Source organism: Hemibagrus wyckioides, linkage group LG11 (genome assembly GCF_019097595.1).
Source record: "Hemibagrus wyckioides isolate EC202008001 linkage group LG11, SWU_Hwy_1.0, whole genome shotgun sequence".
In the NCBI taxonomy this organism is placed as follows: Eukaryota; Metazoa; Chordata; class Actinopteri; order Siluriformes; family Bagridae; genus Hemibagrus; species Hemibagrus wyckioides.
This window is the reverse complement of record NC_080720.1, coordinates 10952666-10969270: the sequence shown is the minus strand read 5'-3', so window position 1 is coordinate 10969270 and position 16605 is coordinate 10952666. Positions and strand designations below refer to the sequence as shown.

General features: G+C 38.8%; 1 protein-coding gene across 3 annotated transcripts in view; it reads left to right on the top strand.

The window, feature by feature from the left end:
- gng12b (guanine nucleotide binding protein (G protein), gamma 12b) overlaps positions 1 to 16605 on the top strand; it is a 53590-nt gene that overhangs the window by 22777 nt on the left and 14208 nt on the right. The window contains exons 3-4 of one of the 3 annotated variants that reach the window (XM_058404156.1): positions 10005 to 10042; positions 10229 to 10277. The exons of 1 other annotated variant lie outside the window; for it this stretch is intronic. The gene's annotated coding sequence lies outside the window, so the exon portion shown is untranslated. The remainder of the gene's footprint in view (positions 1 to 10004; positions 10043 to 10228; positions 10278 to 16605) is intronic. One more of the 3 variants, XM_058404155.1, reaches the window with a different exon arrangement.

The following is a 16605-nucleotide window of genomic DNA, read 5'->3' as shown; positions in this document are numbered from 1 at the left end:
ATTTGCATACTTGTAGCCAGCAAGATGAAATACAAGTTAATCATGTATACAAACACACACCCACGCATTCATAAATACATCCATATATCATATTTATTTCTATTTCATATAAACTGTGGCATGTACATATATAAAATAGACAATATCTGTAATAAGTATTCTATCTACAGTGCTAAATCATATTTATTTTACAATAACAATACTGCATCTCATTATCAGTGGATTATCACTCGATTCTCTGATCTGTGTTTTAGTAAACTTTAAAATATGTCTATTTTATATGAAGTTTTTTGCATTTAATTTAATTTTATTTATTTATTTATTTATTTATTTATTTATTTTTTATACAATTACCATAAACAGCCAAAAAAAAAGAGAAACAAATACTCATCAACCGGACACAAAAATACGAGTAATATTTTTATTCAAGTAACATTTTTTAACAGACAGTAAAAAATATGTGCAAAATTAGTTCATTTCACTATTGTTATTATAATTATCGTGTCTCTAGAATAACAGTTATTTTTTTACGTTCATTTACGAAACTTCATGATGTCAGCCATCCCTAATATTACATTTAGTTTATATTTATTTCTCAGTAGTTCTCTGTAGAATCTGAAGCTTTTTAAAGAACCTTAGTGGTCCAGTCCACTACCAACTGCAATCCACTGTAATATTCATTTCTATATCATTTCACATATTTTACAGAGATCGTGTTATCTTCACAAAAAGATCACCCCTTAAGACAGATTTTTTTTTACATTACCATGCAGGTTACTTTTAATGATTTTAGTTTAAACCCTTGGATACTTTTATTATTATGTAATCTGTTTTATCTCTATGTTATGTTGCCATACAAACAGTCTGTGATATTATCATCACATATTACTTTTTACACTTTTTCCTACATGTAGTCCAACATATTTCGCTATAATGGTTCTGGATATGAGGTGGGTGCCATCCCCACCAGGTTTTTTCCCCACTACCTAGGTTTGCATGTGGGAGCCTGCAGTCCCACTGGAGGGCGCTAGGTCAAATTAACCTTTCTGTGACCTCGGCCAATGTGCCCTCAGGCAAGGCACCTAAACCCTGATGCTCCCGTCAACACAACAGCACAGGGTAGGCGCAAGATGTGCTTTACTGATTTGCTGCTGATAAACAAAGGGCAGTTTATACAATGTGCATGGTCATACCCTCATCTAAGGATATATACTTTTTCACAAATTTAATACAGTTCAAATATATGGTCATTTTTTTGTTGTCAGGAGTGATTGAGTAGACAAGGAACTGTTTAACAAGCACATGACATTAAGTACACGATATGGCCAAAAGTATGCAGACATCTGATCATCACATGGATATATAGGTTGAAAGCATTCCAGTTGTTTGGACTGTCTTCAAGCTGTCTTCAAGAATTAAGATTTCCCTTCACTGGAACTAAATGACTCATGTCTGTTTAATCACGACAATGCCACAGTGCACAAGAAGACATTGGTGCAGTTGGTGCGGTTGGTGTTGAAGACCTCTAGAGGTCTGAGCCTTGATCTCAACCCCACCGAACACCTTTTCAGGATGAATTGGAACTGTGACTGCATGCCAAGGCTTACAACAGCGCCTGATCTCACTAATGCTCTTGTAGCTGAATGGACACACATTCTGTCAGCCACACTCTAAAATATTGTGTAAAGGTGGCTGTTAAAACACCAAAAGGGGAACTAACTCTGTGTTAATGCCTATTGTTTTGTAATGGGCATACATGCATGTTAAAGCCAGGTGGTCACATGCTTTTGGCTACAAAAATATGTCTTAGACCTGAGCATCAGCACATGAAGTCTTAGTAAGTTTTTCCTCTCAGATTTGGATGTGAAAGCACATAGCTGGCCAGTTAAAATATGCACGCTTTCCATGGATACCTATTTATAATACTACAATGTTTAATGAGTTGTGCTATTAATATGGGTAAGAAGTGCAGCTTTTAATTCTTATTAATGCTTTAATTTTACTAAAACATGACCAGGATTGAGGATGCTGGACAAATATTCCTGCTAGTATTTTTATACCAAAAGAAGGCTTGTTGGGTTGAAGGCCAAAAAATTAATAATAGATTACAAATAAAATATACTTTATATAAAGCTGAGCAGCCAACAATGATTATTGATGTCATTGTTGTTTCCACCTACAATCGGTTCATTTTCTATTATATAACACAATAATAATAGTTTATAATTGTTTTTCTGTCATTGGGAACAATTTTTTAAGATATACACACCTTTTTTGCCGCACGCTAGCCACTCCCCGTCTGAAGCCAAAAGAATGTGCTCTTTATTGGTTTGTTTGTTGTCTAGCAAAGTGCATTATTACAGCTCCATCTACAAAGACTATAAACGGACTGCTTCAATAACATTTCTTTTTTCTACCAAGTCTTGGTAGCTCTCAACTTTCATTTCACACACAATCTATGTGCTGTTAATTTAACCGATGCACAGGCAGCACGATGTCCTGGTGTGTATGTGTGTGTGTGTGTGTGTGTGTGTGTGTGTGAGTGTGTGAGACATCGGTGTTTTGTGCATGGACCTGCAAAGTTGAATGAACAAATGAATATTTATGTTAGTGCATAGTGTGATGAGTATGTGCATGGTATTGTATATGAGAGGCCCTTTAGACCACAATTTAATCTTGTTATTGCTCACACACAATCAGTGTGTTTTGGATTATTGTCTTGCTGAATGATGATAGTATTAAGCCTAAACAAGACTATGATTGAGTGAATGCTGGGTTTTACAGTGTGTAAGAAAGTACGACATTGTGTGTTAGATTTTGTGTGAGAGTATGGTATGTGTAAATGGCTTGATAGTGCATGTAGGAGGTATAATAATGTGTAGGAGGTTTAACTGATGTGTGAGTGTGTGAGAGGGAGACTATGAGCATGTCTGTCTGTGTGTGTGTGTGTGTGTGTGTGTGGGTATGCATGAGATATTTGAATTATGGCCCAAAAGGCCTCTCATAATTTTATAGAAATACACGTATGCATGTCTTCACCGCTTTGTTCCAGAGAATTTTGTGTCACACACTGTGTTAAGTTCTGCGTTGTAATGCATTGGCTTTCTCTAGGTGTAGTCATCCTTGACTATATTACTAGATATTGCAGGCTAATTTTGCAAAATGTTTCCATTTTCTCATTTAGTGGCCATTGTATTGTGTTGGTGCCATGTGATTGTCAGCAGCTACTTCTGATTACAGACTTTTCGTATCGATCATAAACTGACGCTCTGTAGGAGTGGCGTTTCATCTTCATGGCCTCCTGTTTTTTTGGCTCCTCTGTGTGCCTGCAGGCTGCGTGTTCACTGCAGCCATTACCCAAGAGCTTGTGATCCTGAGCTGGTTTAAAAAAACACATCAGATTTGTCCATATAAAGGTGAACAACCAATGTTCTGTCCATGGGTGGGTGTATATCGGTTTGTTTTCCCCACTCCCTAAACTAGCATTCATGCTGATTGATCAGGGGTTTGAAGATTTTCAGTGCTGAGAAAACAACAGGAAATGTTTATCCTTTCCTAAGGCTTCCTATGTGACTGTAATACTGAGAGGTGGGATCTTCCTACGCCTGCTCTGTCTCTTTGCTGTCTAACTGAAAGCTTTATCAGTGCTGCGCAATGGGCCGTTCAGTAACTCTCACAGCCCCCCTCAGTGCTCCCCTACAGAGGCTGCCTACTCTGTGCATTCCAGAAACAGGTCAAGCACACGGCCTCCACATGGCAGCACAGCACTGCCACACAACACACACAGCTACAATACGCTTTATTTAGGCAATGCTCTTCACACATTTGACGCACATTGTGAACCTTGATCTTTTGCTTGCATCACGTGCATGCAAAGCGCACTTAATCATGCCAGTCAGCCATTTCATTACTAGTTAGTTGTATTACACAATCACACAAATGTAAAAAAAAAATATATATATATATATCAAATGTGCAATCTGATTAACACTGACCTAATGAGTTTTTTATTTTTTTTTAATTTTTAATGTTTTATCAACAACATTTTGCCTTAAAATGAGTTTCACCTAAATGAAAACATGTTGAATGTGAAGAGGAGTTTGCATGAGTGTGCAGACAAAACCTAAACTTAAATCTATTTTCCATATTAAAAAAATGATCTGTGTAATGCCTCTTGTCTTTCCTGGGTTTCCACTAACTGTTACACTCCAGCTGCCCCCTGGCTGGCCTCTGTTTTTCAGGGCTGTGACTGCAGGCTCTCTGGGCCCCACCTGTTCAGGGAAGCGTTTCATTGTCAGTTAGTGTGAAACTCTGAGCTGCCACTTCCAAGAAGTGCAGGAGGAACTGAACAGGCCTTCTGCTTCAGCCTCAGCTTCCCATTACACATTAAACATTAACTGTGAGCTGCCCTACAGCTACATCTCTCTCTCTCTCTCTCTCTCTCTCACACACACACAGCTCTCGCTCTCTCTCTCTCTCTCTCTCTCTCTGTGTCTCTCTCTCACACACACACACACACAGCTCTCTCTCTCTTTCTCTGTGTCTCTCTATTGCACACCCTTTTTTCATGAAACACTGTCCTATAGTCTATTCTGACTCTCTCACTCTTATACACTGCACCTTTCTCATACACACAGTTTCTCTTACATTCTCTCTTTCTTTCTCTCTCTCTCTCTCTCTCTCTCTCTCTCTCTCTCTTGCATGCTCTGTCATTTTCAGTTGCACTCTTTGTTTTTCAGTTATTATAGTTTCATTTCTTTGTCATAGGAGGAATTTAATCTAAAAGTACAGCATGTGCTTCACCTCCAGTGCATTGAATGTGAATGTTGTGAGTATGTGAGTGAGTAAGCACGAAAGAATGTGCAAGATTCAGGTGGCTTCTGATCAGCCCCTGAGAATTTCAGAGAATCCAGATCTACTTCCTCTTAACTTACCACCCCCTCTCCTCTTCTACTGAGGTCAGCTTAGCCACACACCACACACATACACTGTTCTGCATATTATCTTGCTCACCCTTAATTCTTTTTTTTTGTCAGTGCTCTGCAGGAATCTTGCCAACATGTGCAGAGTTCAGTCATTCATGCAATGGTACACGGCTTTGTTTCGCCACAGATGCCCACTATCTCTGTATTACACACACACACACACACAATAGAGTTGTACAGCATGCCTTTTATGGAAAGATTCGGGAGCTGCTGTGATTTCACACCCCCTCCCTCCCTTCTGGAGTGACCAGAATGCTCCCGATGATGCCATGATTAGATCACTCTCATTCCTGCTCTTACTCACTCTCTCTGTCTCTCTGTTTTAAAACAATAGGCCCCATTTTTACCTGTATCAGGGACTTTCTCCCTGTGATAGCCTATGCTCAGTTAAGTGACTCATCTCATGCACTTTAGTTACACAAGTTGTTGATGTGCCTCTTGTCTGTGTTGTGTGAAGTTGTGTCTAAAGCATCTCAATTTTTTTCAGTTCATCTTTTCCGTTGAAAGTGTTCCAGTGGAGTTTGTTTGACTAGGTGCTGTATTGTTAGCGTCATTGGACTCTTTGTGAATGCACGGACTCTTCTGGATGCAAGTCTCCCTTTCTGCAAAATGTAGGCCACATGACACATGCATGATTCATGGCCATACATTCAGTGCTTTCCTTCCAGCCTGGATTTCTAGTACAAATATTGCTTTGACATGTAGCAATAGACATGGATCCAGTTTTCCCATACTGGGTGAAAGGGGACTGTGTTACGAATACAAGTTGTGCATTTCCCACTAGGGATGCATTAACATCTGAATTTAGCAAGAGCTTTTATCGAAAGTGTCTTGCTAGCAAGGCAAAATCCAATTCAAGCCCAGAGTACAAAGAAGCCAGCAGTTTACACAATTTCCCCCTTACACCAAATGTAGCTGATCAGCCAAGACCTTTGTTGTCTGATGTTTGCATCTGTAGTTGTGCACTGCAGCTACAATGCTAAAAGATAAGAATGTAGGTTTGTCTAAATCTATGCGGGAAATACCAGCCTCAAACAGCTTCCAGTTCTTTAGTAAAAACACACAGAGCTTCAGCTGAGTGCTTATGGAGCAGAGTAAATCTGCACACAAAATTAATCAGCTAATTAATATTATATAATTAATTTAACAGTGATAATACAGATAAATGTTATCACTACTGATACTATTATCATTAGTGTCCCTGTTTAAGCTGTAACAACATTAATGAATAGTCTGTGTAGCATCATATGCTATCAGATTGTTGTCTATATAATGATATTACAGGTGGATTTGTTCATTGATATTTTGGAAAACAGTATGCTAAAATGATGGCATATCTACATTCATCTACATTATAACACTGTTGTAACCTGTACACCTGCACATCCATACATTTGTCCAATCAGGCAGCTTAAACCAATCTGGCCATTTTTCTCAGAACTCTTTTATCATTATCAACAAGGCGTTTCCCCACACAGGACTGTCACACACTCAGTATTATTTTTTTGTTTGTTTTTGTTGTTTTTGTTGTTTTTCTGCACAGTTGTATGTATGTATACTATAGAGACTATTGTGTGTGACAATCCCAGAAGATCAGCAGTGTCTGAAATTCTCAGACCAGCCCAACTGGTACCAAGAACCATGCCACAGTTAAAGTCACAGATCACACTTTTTCCTCATTTGGATGTTTGATGTGATCTGATGAACTGTGAAACTGTGTAATGCACTGTGCTGCCGCTGTATGATCAGCCGTATAACCGCAGAAATCTGCAGGTGATCAGGTGTTTCTATTAAACGGCAAGTGCTGTATGCTGTATGATCTTTCCTTGCAGGGAGATGCGGCCTTATGAGTATTTGAATGTCTTAACGTGCTCTGTTTTTCTAAGCAATGTAGACTTTAGCACTGAAAAGAACAAAGTTTTTTTAAGCCACTGAGAGACTTGTTAGCAGTTCCTCTGCCATATGTGGGGTATCATCTAGGTCTTCTTTCAAAGGTAAATTACTCGACCATCATGGAATCACCACTGTCTAATTTTAGACTTTGTACCACGCACTGGCACGTGACCTTAATGACCAGTATAAAATATATACCCTGATGGGGAGCCCATACATTAGGCCTTGATTTGCCAGCAGAGTAAAAAAGGCATTGCATGTGCATGTTCTGATTTATTAGCAGTTGAACAAGACATACTGGAAAGCTGACCAACTGAGTGGTACATACATATAATGTACAATATGGTCAGAATAGTACATTGTGATTACACAATATTGGCAAAAGGTTCAAATCATTGAATTCAGGAGTTGGGCTTGGTCCCTTAGTTCCAGTGAAGGGAACTCTTAATGCTTCAGCATACCAAGACATTTTGGGCAATTTCATGCTCCCAACTTTGTGGGAACAGTTTGGGGATGACCCCTTCCTGTTCCAACATGACTGCACACCAGTGCACAAAGCAAGGGCCATAAAGACATGGATGAGCGAGTTTGGTGTGGAGTCCTGACCTCAACCCGATTTGGAGGGGTGTCCTAAAACCCATAAAAGTAGCGTATGTTGAAACGTAATTGATTGAGATTTACGTTGCAAAACAACTCAATCCTCAGATTAATTTAAGATTCATGAAAGGCCTGCAATATTTTGGCCAAAAGTATTTATAGTTCTTTAATCATGTTAAAGCCGTAAAGCGTTTAAAACAGCCACACGAACATCAGGAATTTTTATGATTAGTTAGAAAGTTTATTTGCAAATCATAAAGACATGATGACGTGATATTAAAAAGGCCAAAGAGCAGTGTTGTGATAAGGATAATTGTCCTAATCAGTGTTGGCTCCATTTTTTTTCCTTGCTGAACAAAATGTATTTCTATTGGACAGACCCTTCTGTCATGTAAGCAAAAATACCCCATGAGCTAAACAAACTGTCCCTGCCTGGTTATCTTTATCTGACCTTGGAAGACTGTGCCCAGTAGCACCACTATGCTAACAACACTTTTTAATTGGTGATAAGGACTACTGTCATAAGTGTTGAGCAATGAAGATGGTTTGCTATGCACACAGTTAAAATAGAAAGTGACAGCCATTGGATTTGTAGATTTGTCAGATTATTCTGCACACTTAAACCACATAGAGAATTAAATGAGTTTAGCAAGACAAAGGGCTTGGATCAGGCCAAATTTCCCAAATGAAGACATTTTTATTTGAGTCTTGCTTGAATAACTTCTGTTCTGCTGATTATTATGGCATTAACCTCCTACAACCTGGCATCCACATACATGGACATCACATTTTTGGTTGTACACAAAAGAAGTGGCTTCATGTTCAAAGATAATATCTGGTTATTATATTTATTGGTTCCTCCTAAACCCAAATAGGTAGAAGAAATCTAAAATGCAAGCTCCGGTCTTAGGAGGTTAAAACAGCACAAGCCAAAATAATTATGAAAAGCCCTGAACAACAGCCATACGTAAATACTCCACAAACATTTTTCAGTCACTTACTGTCATATATTCATTACCAATACCATGCATTACCATAGCATTTTTTCATTTCCCATAAGGTATACTTGCATGCCTTATGTAATGTAATTTAATCTGAAGAGGAGCAGCATAATGTCGTAATGATGGTATGATCGACCAAACAATTTAACGGGTTGACCTCTCACGCTTGTGTACCACGGTCATACCTGTGGTTTGTGTCATCACTCTCGTCCTGCATGTTTGTCGCTGCGCATCATCTCCTATTCTCTGTTTCTCCCTCTTGCCTTCTTTATTTCTGGAATCTTGTGAGTACAGAGATGTTTTCGCGAGGTGTGAGGATTCCCCAGGATGCCTCTTAGCATTACCCTCATTTGCCAGTCAAATCCTGTTCAGTCTCAGTCAGAGTTCATGTGTGTGCCTGTGACGTTCATGAGGAGTCTACAACATTTGCATGTCTGCATTTAAGAACCACTTAGCTAGAAACTTTATCTGCTGAAGCAGGCACTTCCTCATGTGCCAGCTACCAAAAATAGTCCTTTTTCACTTTGTCTCTGACCTCTTGTTCTTGGTCAGCTACAAGAATGCTGAAATGTTAAATATTATTCACTTGCACTGTGCATTCTTTTTGCTGAGCTGTTTTTTAGTTTCATGAATTGATTCAAATAAAGTGCAAGTTACAGGAACTTTTGCAGGAACAGCTGGTGAGCAAGGGAGATAAGTCTTATCTGGCAAATTACGGTTCATTGACACGGTTCTTAGAAGTCTACTTCCTTCACTGTCCAGTCAGCTGAACTGGACACTTAATATCAGAATATATGTATAGCTTAGCAATGCCTAATAAGCACACTGGGATCAGTATCAGTGTTTACAGTATGGCTGCTTTCATTAATGCAAAACCTTGCGTTTCAGATCCAACCACCTCTGCATCAAGTCGGATACGACACGTCTTGCTGTTTCATTACTGGTGTGAAAAAGTTCTGCAGTGCATTGCATTAAAGTAAACCACTGAATCATAGTTGTTGTTGTTGCTCCCTGTTCCTGGTCGCCACGGCGGATCATTTGGTCCACATGTTTCCATGGTGGCACAGGTTTTTACACCGGATTCCCTTCCTGATGCAACCCTCCCATTTAATCCGGGCTTGGGACTGGCACTGAGAATTAACTCTTCGGCGGCTGGGTTAGCACCCTGCCCGGGAATCGAACCCGGGCCGCAGTAATGAGAGCGCAAGATCCTGCTGCTGGACAACTTAGGAGGCAAATCACTCAATCCTAGTGATTTCATTAATTGGATGATACATTTAGTCATTATCTGCATCCCAAATCACATACCGCACATTATGCACTTACACTGTGCACTACGTACTTTATCATCTATGAATCATTGTGTGAATTTTAGAAGGGTTTCAAATGGAACACTATTTATTTCCCCAACCTGCAGTATAAGCTTTTTCCCAGTGAATGGCAAATTATGTAAAACACATAATACTGTAAATGTTTTAAATGTTGAAGGTGGGCTAATTGAAAAATTTGACATTTTTTTCTCATCTAGTGTCAGTGCCCCTGGTAGCCCCTCCCCTCTTCCTCTACGTAAGTAAAGCTGTTGCATGCATGAAATGTCCAATATTTCACGATACAAGTGCACACATAAATTAACGCACACATATTAACGAGGAACGAAGCAATTATAATTCCTCGCGACTGCAGTTTCTTCTGTCGAATGCAAAATAATGACTATGATTTCCTTTTTTTGCCCACCTGAATGTCTGCATGTAGATTTTGTGGACTGTATGGAGAGAAATGTGGATGACGATTAGGGGAAAAGGTGACTGCTCCACTCCTGTGTCCTTGCAAGTGCTTGCGTTGTGCTTTCTCTCAGTGAACACCCAGAGCCTGATTAGGCACTATCTCTGCCACGCTGCAATGCCAGCGTACTTGTGGTTACGTTGCATTTCATGCATGCATACGCACACTTTCCTAATGGAAAAATCCTTCATTTGCTCTTCCATTGCGAGTGTTTGCAGAGAGATTTTCGTATTTGCGAAGAGATACTAAACACAAGAAAGGTTTTCATGCTTAGGCTGGTTGTAATTTTTTATATCTCTGACCACCTGAGAAACCTTATTTACAGAAGTTGAAGACAGTGAGGTTTTCAAGGGGGAAAAAAACCCTACCTTGTCAGAAATAAGTGCTGCATTTAAGTTTCAGTTGTAGGGTGTGGGGAGAAAGGCACGCTCTAGTGCTACAGTGGGTCTGCCAGATTCCTCTGAAATGAGCTCAGTCTAGCCTGCTTGTCTAGACGTGGACACAGTGGCGCGACCTAAACGCATTCATTCATGCAGTAATAAGAATATCCTAGCCCAGAGATCAGGAAGTGTGTGAGTTGGGGAAGAGAGGTATAAAGCCCCCGTCTCTTCCTCCTTTTCTCATTTTTTCTCGAAAGGTCAAAGCTGGGTACCCAAGCTTCCGGTTACACACAGAGTAACACAAGCACACTGGCTACCTCTTTATTTTTAGAAGCAGGAATGCCTCATAATCATAAATGTGTGTGTTTGTGTGTGTGTGTGTGTGTGTGTGTGCACCCTTTCCTCCGAATAATGATCGCGTATTTAATCTTTGTTCATTTGGATTGTGCAGTTGGAAACAAATTGATATTTGGCAACTCGGCACACCAGTCAGTTTCTGTCTGGCCCTTCCCCTTTTCTGCCACTGTGCAACTTTACTGTAAAATGTTCCCCTTGGCTGTAATAGCCTTGCCATTTCATAATACTTTTAATATTCTATTTTCTTCTATTTATTTATTCTATGTTCCCCTTGGCTGTAATAGCCTTGCCATTTCATAATACTTTTAATATTCTATTTTCTTTTTTTATGCTGTACAGTGGTGGACAAAAGTCCAATGTGGCAATCCCATATGCAGAATGTCTCAGTGCTTAATGGATCAAAAGGACATCTGTTGGACCCTTGATCATGTTTTCAGTTATATGTTCTTTTAATTGTAAGTAACTTTGGATAAAAATTAGGTGAATGTAGTAACATATGCCTAGCTAGTGAGCCGTTTAATTAATTCGTTATTATAGAGTAAAGGGAATGCGTCCTGTTGGTCCAGCAGCAGGATCCCGCGCTCTCATTGCTGTGGCCCGGGTTCAGTTCCCAGGCAGGGTGCTCTGTTGCGAAAGACCAACAACATAGAGTAAAGGGAATGCATGAATATTCCCTAAGCATGAAGAATAGACATACATAACTAATCCTCTCCTAATAAAGGCTCTAAGGTAGCACAGGGTGTTTATAGTCATGATATATAATAAGCAAGCTGTTAGCCAAAGTCCAGCAGAAATAGAAGACTCTAGTACTTAAACTATTATTTAATACCAGATGAATTACTGAGAGTTGTTCCAACCCAATTATCATCAGACATGTACAGTGAAATAATCTGGCATTAAGTCTAATTTGGCTACGGCCACAACACACTAGCTCTGTGTCCTACCTTCGCAATTCATAATAATTTTGTCGAAAATATGTTTCCATCCTGTCATTACACACTGTCATATTTCAAAAATGTTAAAAATGTATCAGGAACTTTTGTGCCAACGTCCTGTCTTATGATTTTTATGATCTTAAGATTTTTACATAAGAACCAGAAGAATAACTTCATCTATAGTCAACATTTCTGATTGATTTGTTTTTTATCTTTTAGGAAAACTGTATGTTTGGTAATATGTACCTTTGTGCTTTCTCCCCGGTGTTGTCTTAGAAAGGTTACATGACACGATATGCAAACTGTCAGTTTCACTGACATTCAGACTGTGCATGCAGTGAGACACTATGATCGTCACATGTGGAAATTAGCTAGCAGTAAACAAGATGGAAGGTGGACATTAGAATGATGGTCATCTGTTGTACAGTTGAGAAAACAGCTAGGTGATATGTGATATGAAGAAGTGCTGAAACATGAGTCCACTTTGTGTTTGGATACGTACATGTCAGTAACTGGAAGGAAGTCAGTCATGAAGATTCCAGGACATACATCTTCCTTATCGAGTATCATTTTCTTTTTTTTTCTGTTTACATGTATGCTGTTTTAGCGGACACACTTATTCCGATCTTTTTTTTTATTTGGTTGTCTGGGACATTTTCTCTTGCATTTATTTACATTTACGTGTACAAGGGAAAAAAAAGAAATATAAACAAATACAAACCTGCAGCAGAGATCCAACTGGCTAACATTGTTGTAATTATTAGCCTATTTGTGGTGAGTTGTTTGACATCTAATGAAATAGATGTATGAAATTGCTTTAATTATGAGCACAGCTATTAAAGATCATCATTTGGACAGGACCAGGCAGGAAGCAAAAATAATTGTTTTAAAGTGGCTGCCTACATATCTCCTAAAAAACATTACTCCATAATGTGCATTCAATAATATTAATAACTAGTATTAATTCATTAGTATTAAGTATTTATTATTAGCATTAGCATTTGCATTTGCATAACTAGTGCATTAATTAGCTTCATCTTCTAATGACAGTTTCTTCTTTGCTGGACACTGCAGTGGCTTTCTTCATCATCCTCTTAAGTATACGCTCATGTGAACATGATCAGGCATAACTTTATGAACACCTGTTTAATATTGTGTTGGTCCCCCTTTTGCTGCAAAAACAGCCCTGACCCATCATGCTCTGTGTATTCTGACACCTTTCTATCAGAACCAGCATTAACTTTGAGCAACAGTAGCTCGTCTGTTGGATCGGACCACACTGGCCAGCCTTCGCTCCCCACATGCATCAATGAGCCTTGGCCACCCATGACCCTGTTGCCGGTGCACCACTGTTCCTTCCATGCACCACTTTTGATAGATACTGACCACTGCAGCCCGGGAACACCCCACAAGAGCTGCAGATTTGGAGATGCTCTGATCCAGTCGTCTAACCATCACAATTTGGCCCTTGTCAAACTCGCTCAAATCCTTACACTTGCCCATTTTTCCTGCTTCTAACACATCAACTTTGAGGACAAAATGTTCGCTTGCTGCCTAATATATCCCACCCACTAACAGGTGCCATGATGAGGAGATCATCAGTGTTATTCACTTCACCTCTCACGGCTCATAATGTTATGCCTGATTGGTGTATTTTGATAAGTTCTTAAGTAGAGCATTGACTTAATTCTTTGGTAAGCAGTTAGCTACTTTGTCGGCTGGCTCTGGAGCTTCGATTTCAGAAATCTAGGATCAGCATTGCACTAGCAAACATTCAGAAGCACCCACCAAATCTTTTGGGACACTAATAAGCAGTTTGCTGTCTGCAATACATAGGAAACAAGTGAGGTAAAGTATAGTCTTGCTAGCTAATAATAAGCTTGGTTGTTAACTGTAGTATCAAAGGCCCGTCACATTAGGACCAGTTTCTCTAGTTAGTCGTCTCCTTCCAGCCATCATATACCTTTAAGCAGCTTCGTGAATGTTCTGAGAGACAATTTGTCTGTCTCTCATGTGTGTGAATCTGTGTGATTAGAGTGCAACACAAACAAAAGCTAAAAACAGTCTGATATGAAAAAATGCTTATCATTCTTTAGGCTTATTTAGCTGATCATTGCCCAGCTGCTTTCTCAACTCTGTTTACCACGACATCACAATCACCAACAACAGATTTGGAATGAGACATTTTTTCTCATTTTTTTCTTGTTTATATATTGTCCACATGTGTCCACAAACACATGAACCTGATAATCAGAATGTAATGGACAAGGAGTTTCTCTGCTGAACTATGTGCATGTCTGTGTGCCATTTGTTAGAAAGCATGTGAGAGAGAATAGTATAAGAATTAAAAAAACACGCCAGACCATACAGAGGAAAATCAAGCAGCCCACCTGGAAAATTCCTGATGTCCAGTCCGCCCCTGCATCCAGGTGATGCTTACCTTACAAAAAATGCATTATCCATACCAGATTCTACCTTTTCAACCTGAATTAACTAGCAGGTAATATTTCACGACTTCGCTGCAGCATTAATTACAGCCAGTTCCATCTGGAAGTGAAGCAATTCTGATGAAAACTACCAAAGCACATCCTATATTCTCAGACTCCTGTGAATGAGTTCCAGCAAGCAAGCTACAGCTTACAGAGGTGAACTTGGACTGAGTAATTGGAATCTAGATGACCTGCTTTCTAGGTTGACAGAAGCACTGAATCATTCCTATTCACTTCACACAGTCCAGAAAATACCAAACATCAATCCAGTTTTCGTTTTTTCTAGTGTCAGAGAGCACGAGTTGCTCACCATGTGAATTCAAAACCTCAACAAGAGATGTGCGTGGGACTGACTTCTTTTTAATCCCACTCACACCGTTATATTTTTTCCTGTTTGCAATGTCTGTGATATTTTCTTTCCCAAAAATAGGCTCCAGTTGCATCTCAACTTGTATCAACAGTGCTTAGAGAAATACAAAATAGCAAAGAAATAATAATAAATGACTTTATTTATGAAGTGGAGATACTAGCACCCTCATTACCCCATGCAATCTTGTGTCTCCTGCATATGCATTTTTTGCCAATTGAGTCAGTCAGTATACACAGATTTATGCCATTGTCAATCAGCTACTTGTTACAATGTGAGACTGTTAGTTGTTATTGTCTATGATTAGGCAAAAAAGTACTCGGGGTACAGAAGACACCTGCAAAAGAATATATCAAGACCAAACGATATTAGATAGATAGATAGATAGATAGATAGATAGATAGATAGATAGATAGATAGATAGATTCTTGTGTTACAGCAGCATAGATGGTTACAAGATACAACACACAAAACACACACAAAAATATATTTAAATATATATATATATATATATATATATATATATATATTAGACTAAGAAGAAATATAGATATATATATATATATATTTATATATATATAAATATAAATATATATTAATTAAGAAGAAATAATAGAAATATTATATAAATATATATAAACCTTAAATATAGGGTGCAATAAGTTAATTTAAACGTAGCAGTGCAGATATGACACACAGTTGTGAATTTAACCGTATTTACATTACAGTACAGTACACGTGCAAACTGGCAATAGATAATAAATATAAATACCTTTTGAGTCTAGAACAAAGTGTTAATAGTTGTAATAGTGCAGTGTGAGAGTATTACCACCTGTCACACACAGGTGAACTATTGTATAATGTTATTGTGAATGGTATAAATGATCGCCTGTAACGTTCTCTATTATCACCTACTCCTGTGTCTAATCTTCTTCACCATGCTACTGTGTGATGACAGCAATTTCCCTGCCATGTACACCGTCATGTATCCCGGCTAGCTGACTTCAACTTTCTGTTGTACCACAGAATGTCTGATGTTGCAGAATCAGTTGAAGAATGAAGCAGCTATGTGATTTGTGGGAGTATATGCTTTCCATTTTGATGCTAACTAAATGCTGTTTCATAACCAGTCAAAAACACTGTTGCAGATACTTTTGGTGCCTGTAAGTCATGTGGTTTATAAGAAACACAGTGCACTTGCTGGGAGGCTCTTTCGTTTACATTGTTTAGCTCAACAGATTCGATATGGCACTGCCCCAACGAGCCATTTTTTTCAGTGGCGCTGACATGCTGACATGTAGATGATGACGATTAGAGCAGAGGTTCGTATTGCATCTAACTGAATATTTGTAACCAAGGTAAACATTCAGTATAGTAAATCATATAGTGCTTGTCCAATTTCTGTTCCATTTCATGAAGAGTAGCAGTCAGTAATGTAAAGTCTCCTCTCTACCTGTTCACCCAAGAAGTGAGGAAATTAGTTTTATGTCTGTGTTTATCAGCTACTCATTACATTGTGAGACTATTGGGGGTTATTGTCTATGACTGGGCCAAAAAGTACTAAAAGTTTAGATGACACCTGCAGAAAGGCATATCAAGACCAAACGTGTCACAATAACGATATTATCATAGACTCCTACGTCATTTTTGTTCCATTACATGAAGTGTAACAATTTTGCCTTAAGCAAAAGATAAAACATTTGTCATTTGTCAGTTCCCAACTCACCAGCTAACTCTTCCCTATTACACAACAGCCACTAACTAGCAAGCATTTTTAATGAAAACTACAAAAAACTACATGCAGCTTTCCTATTGTTTT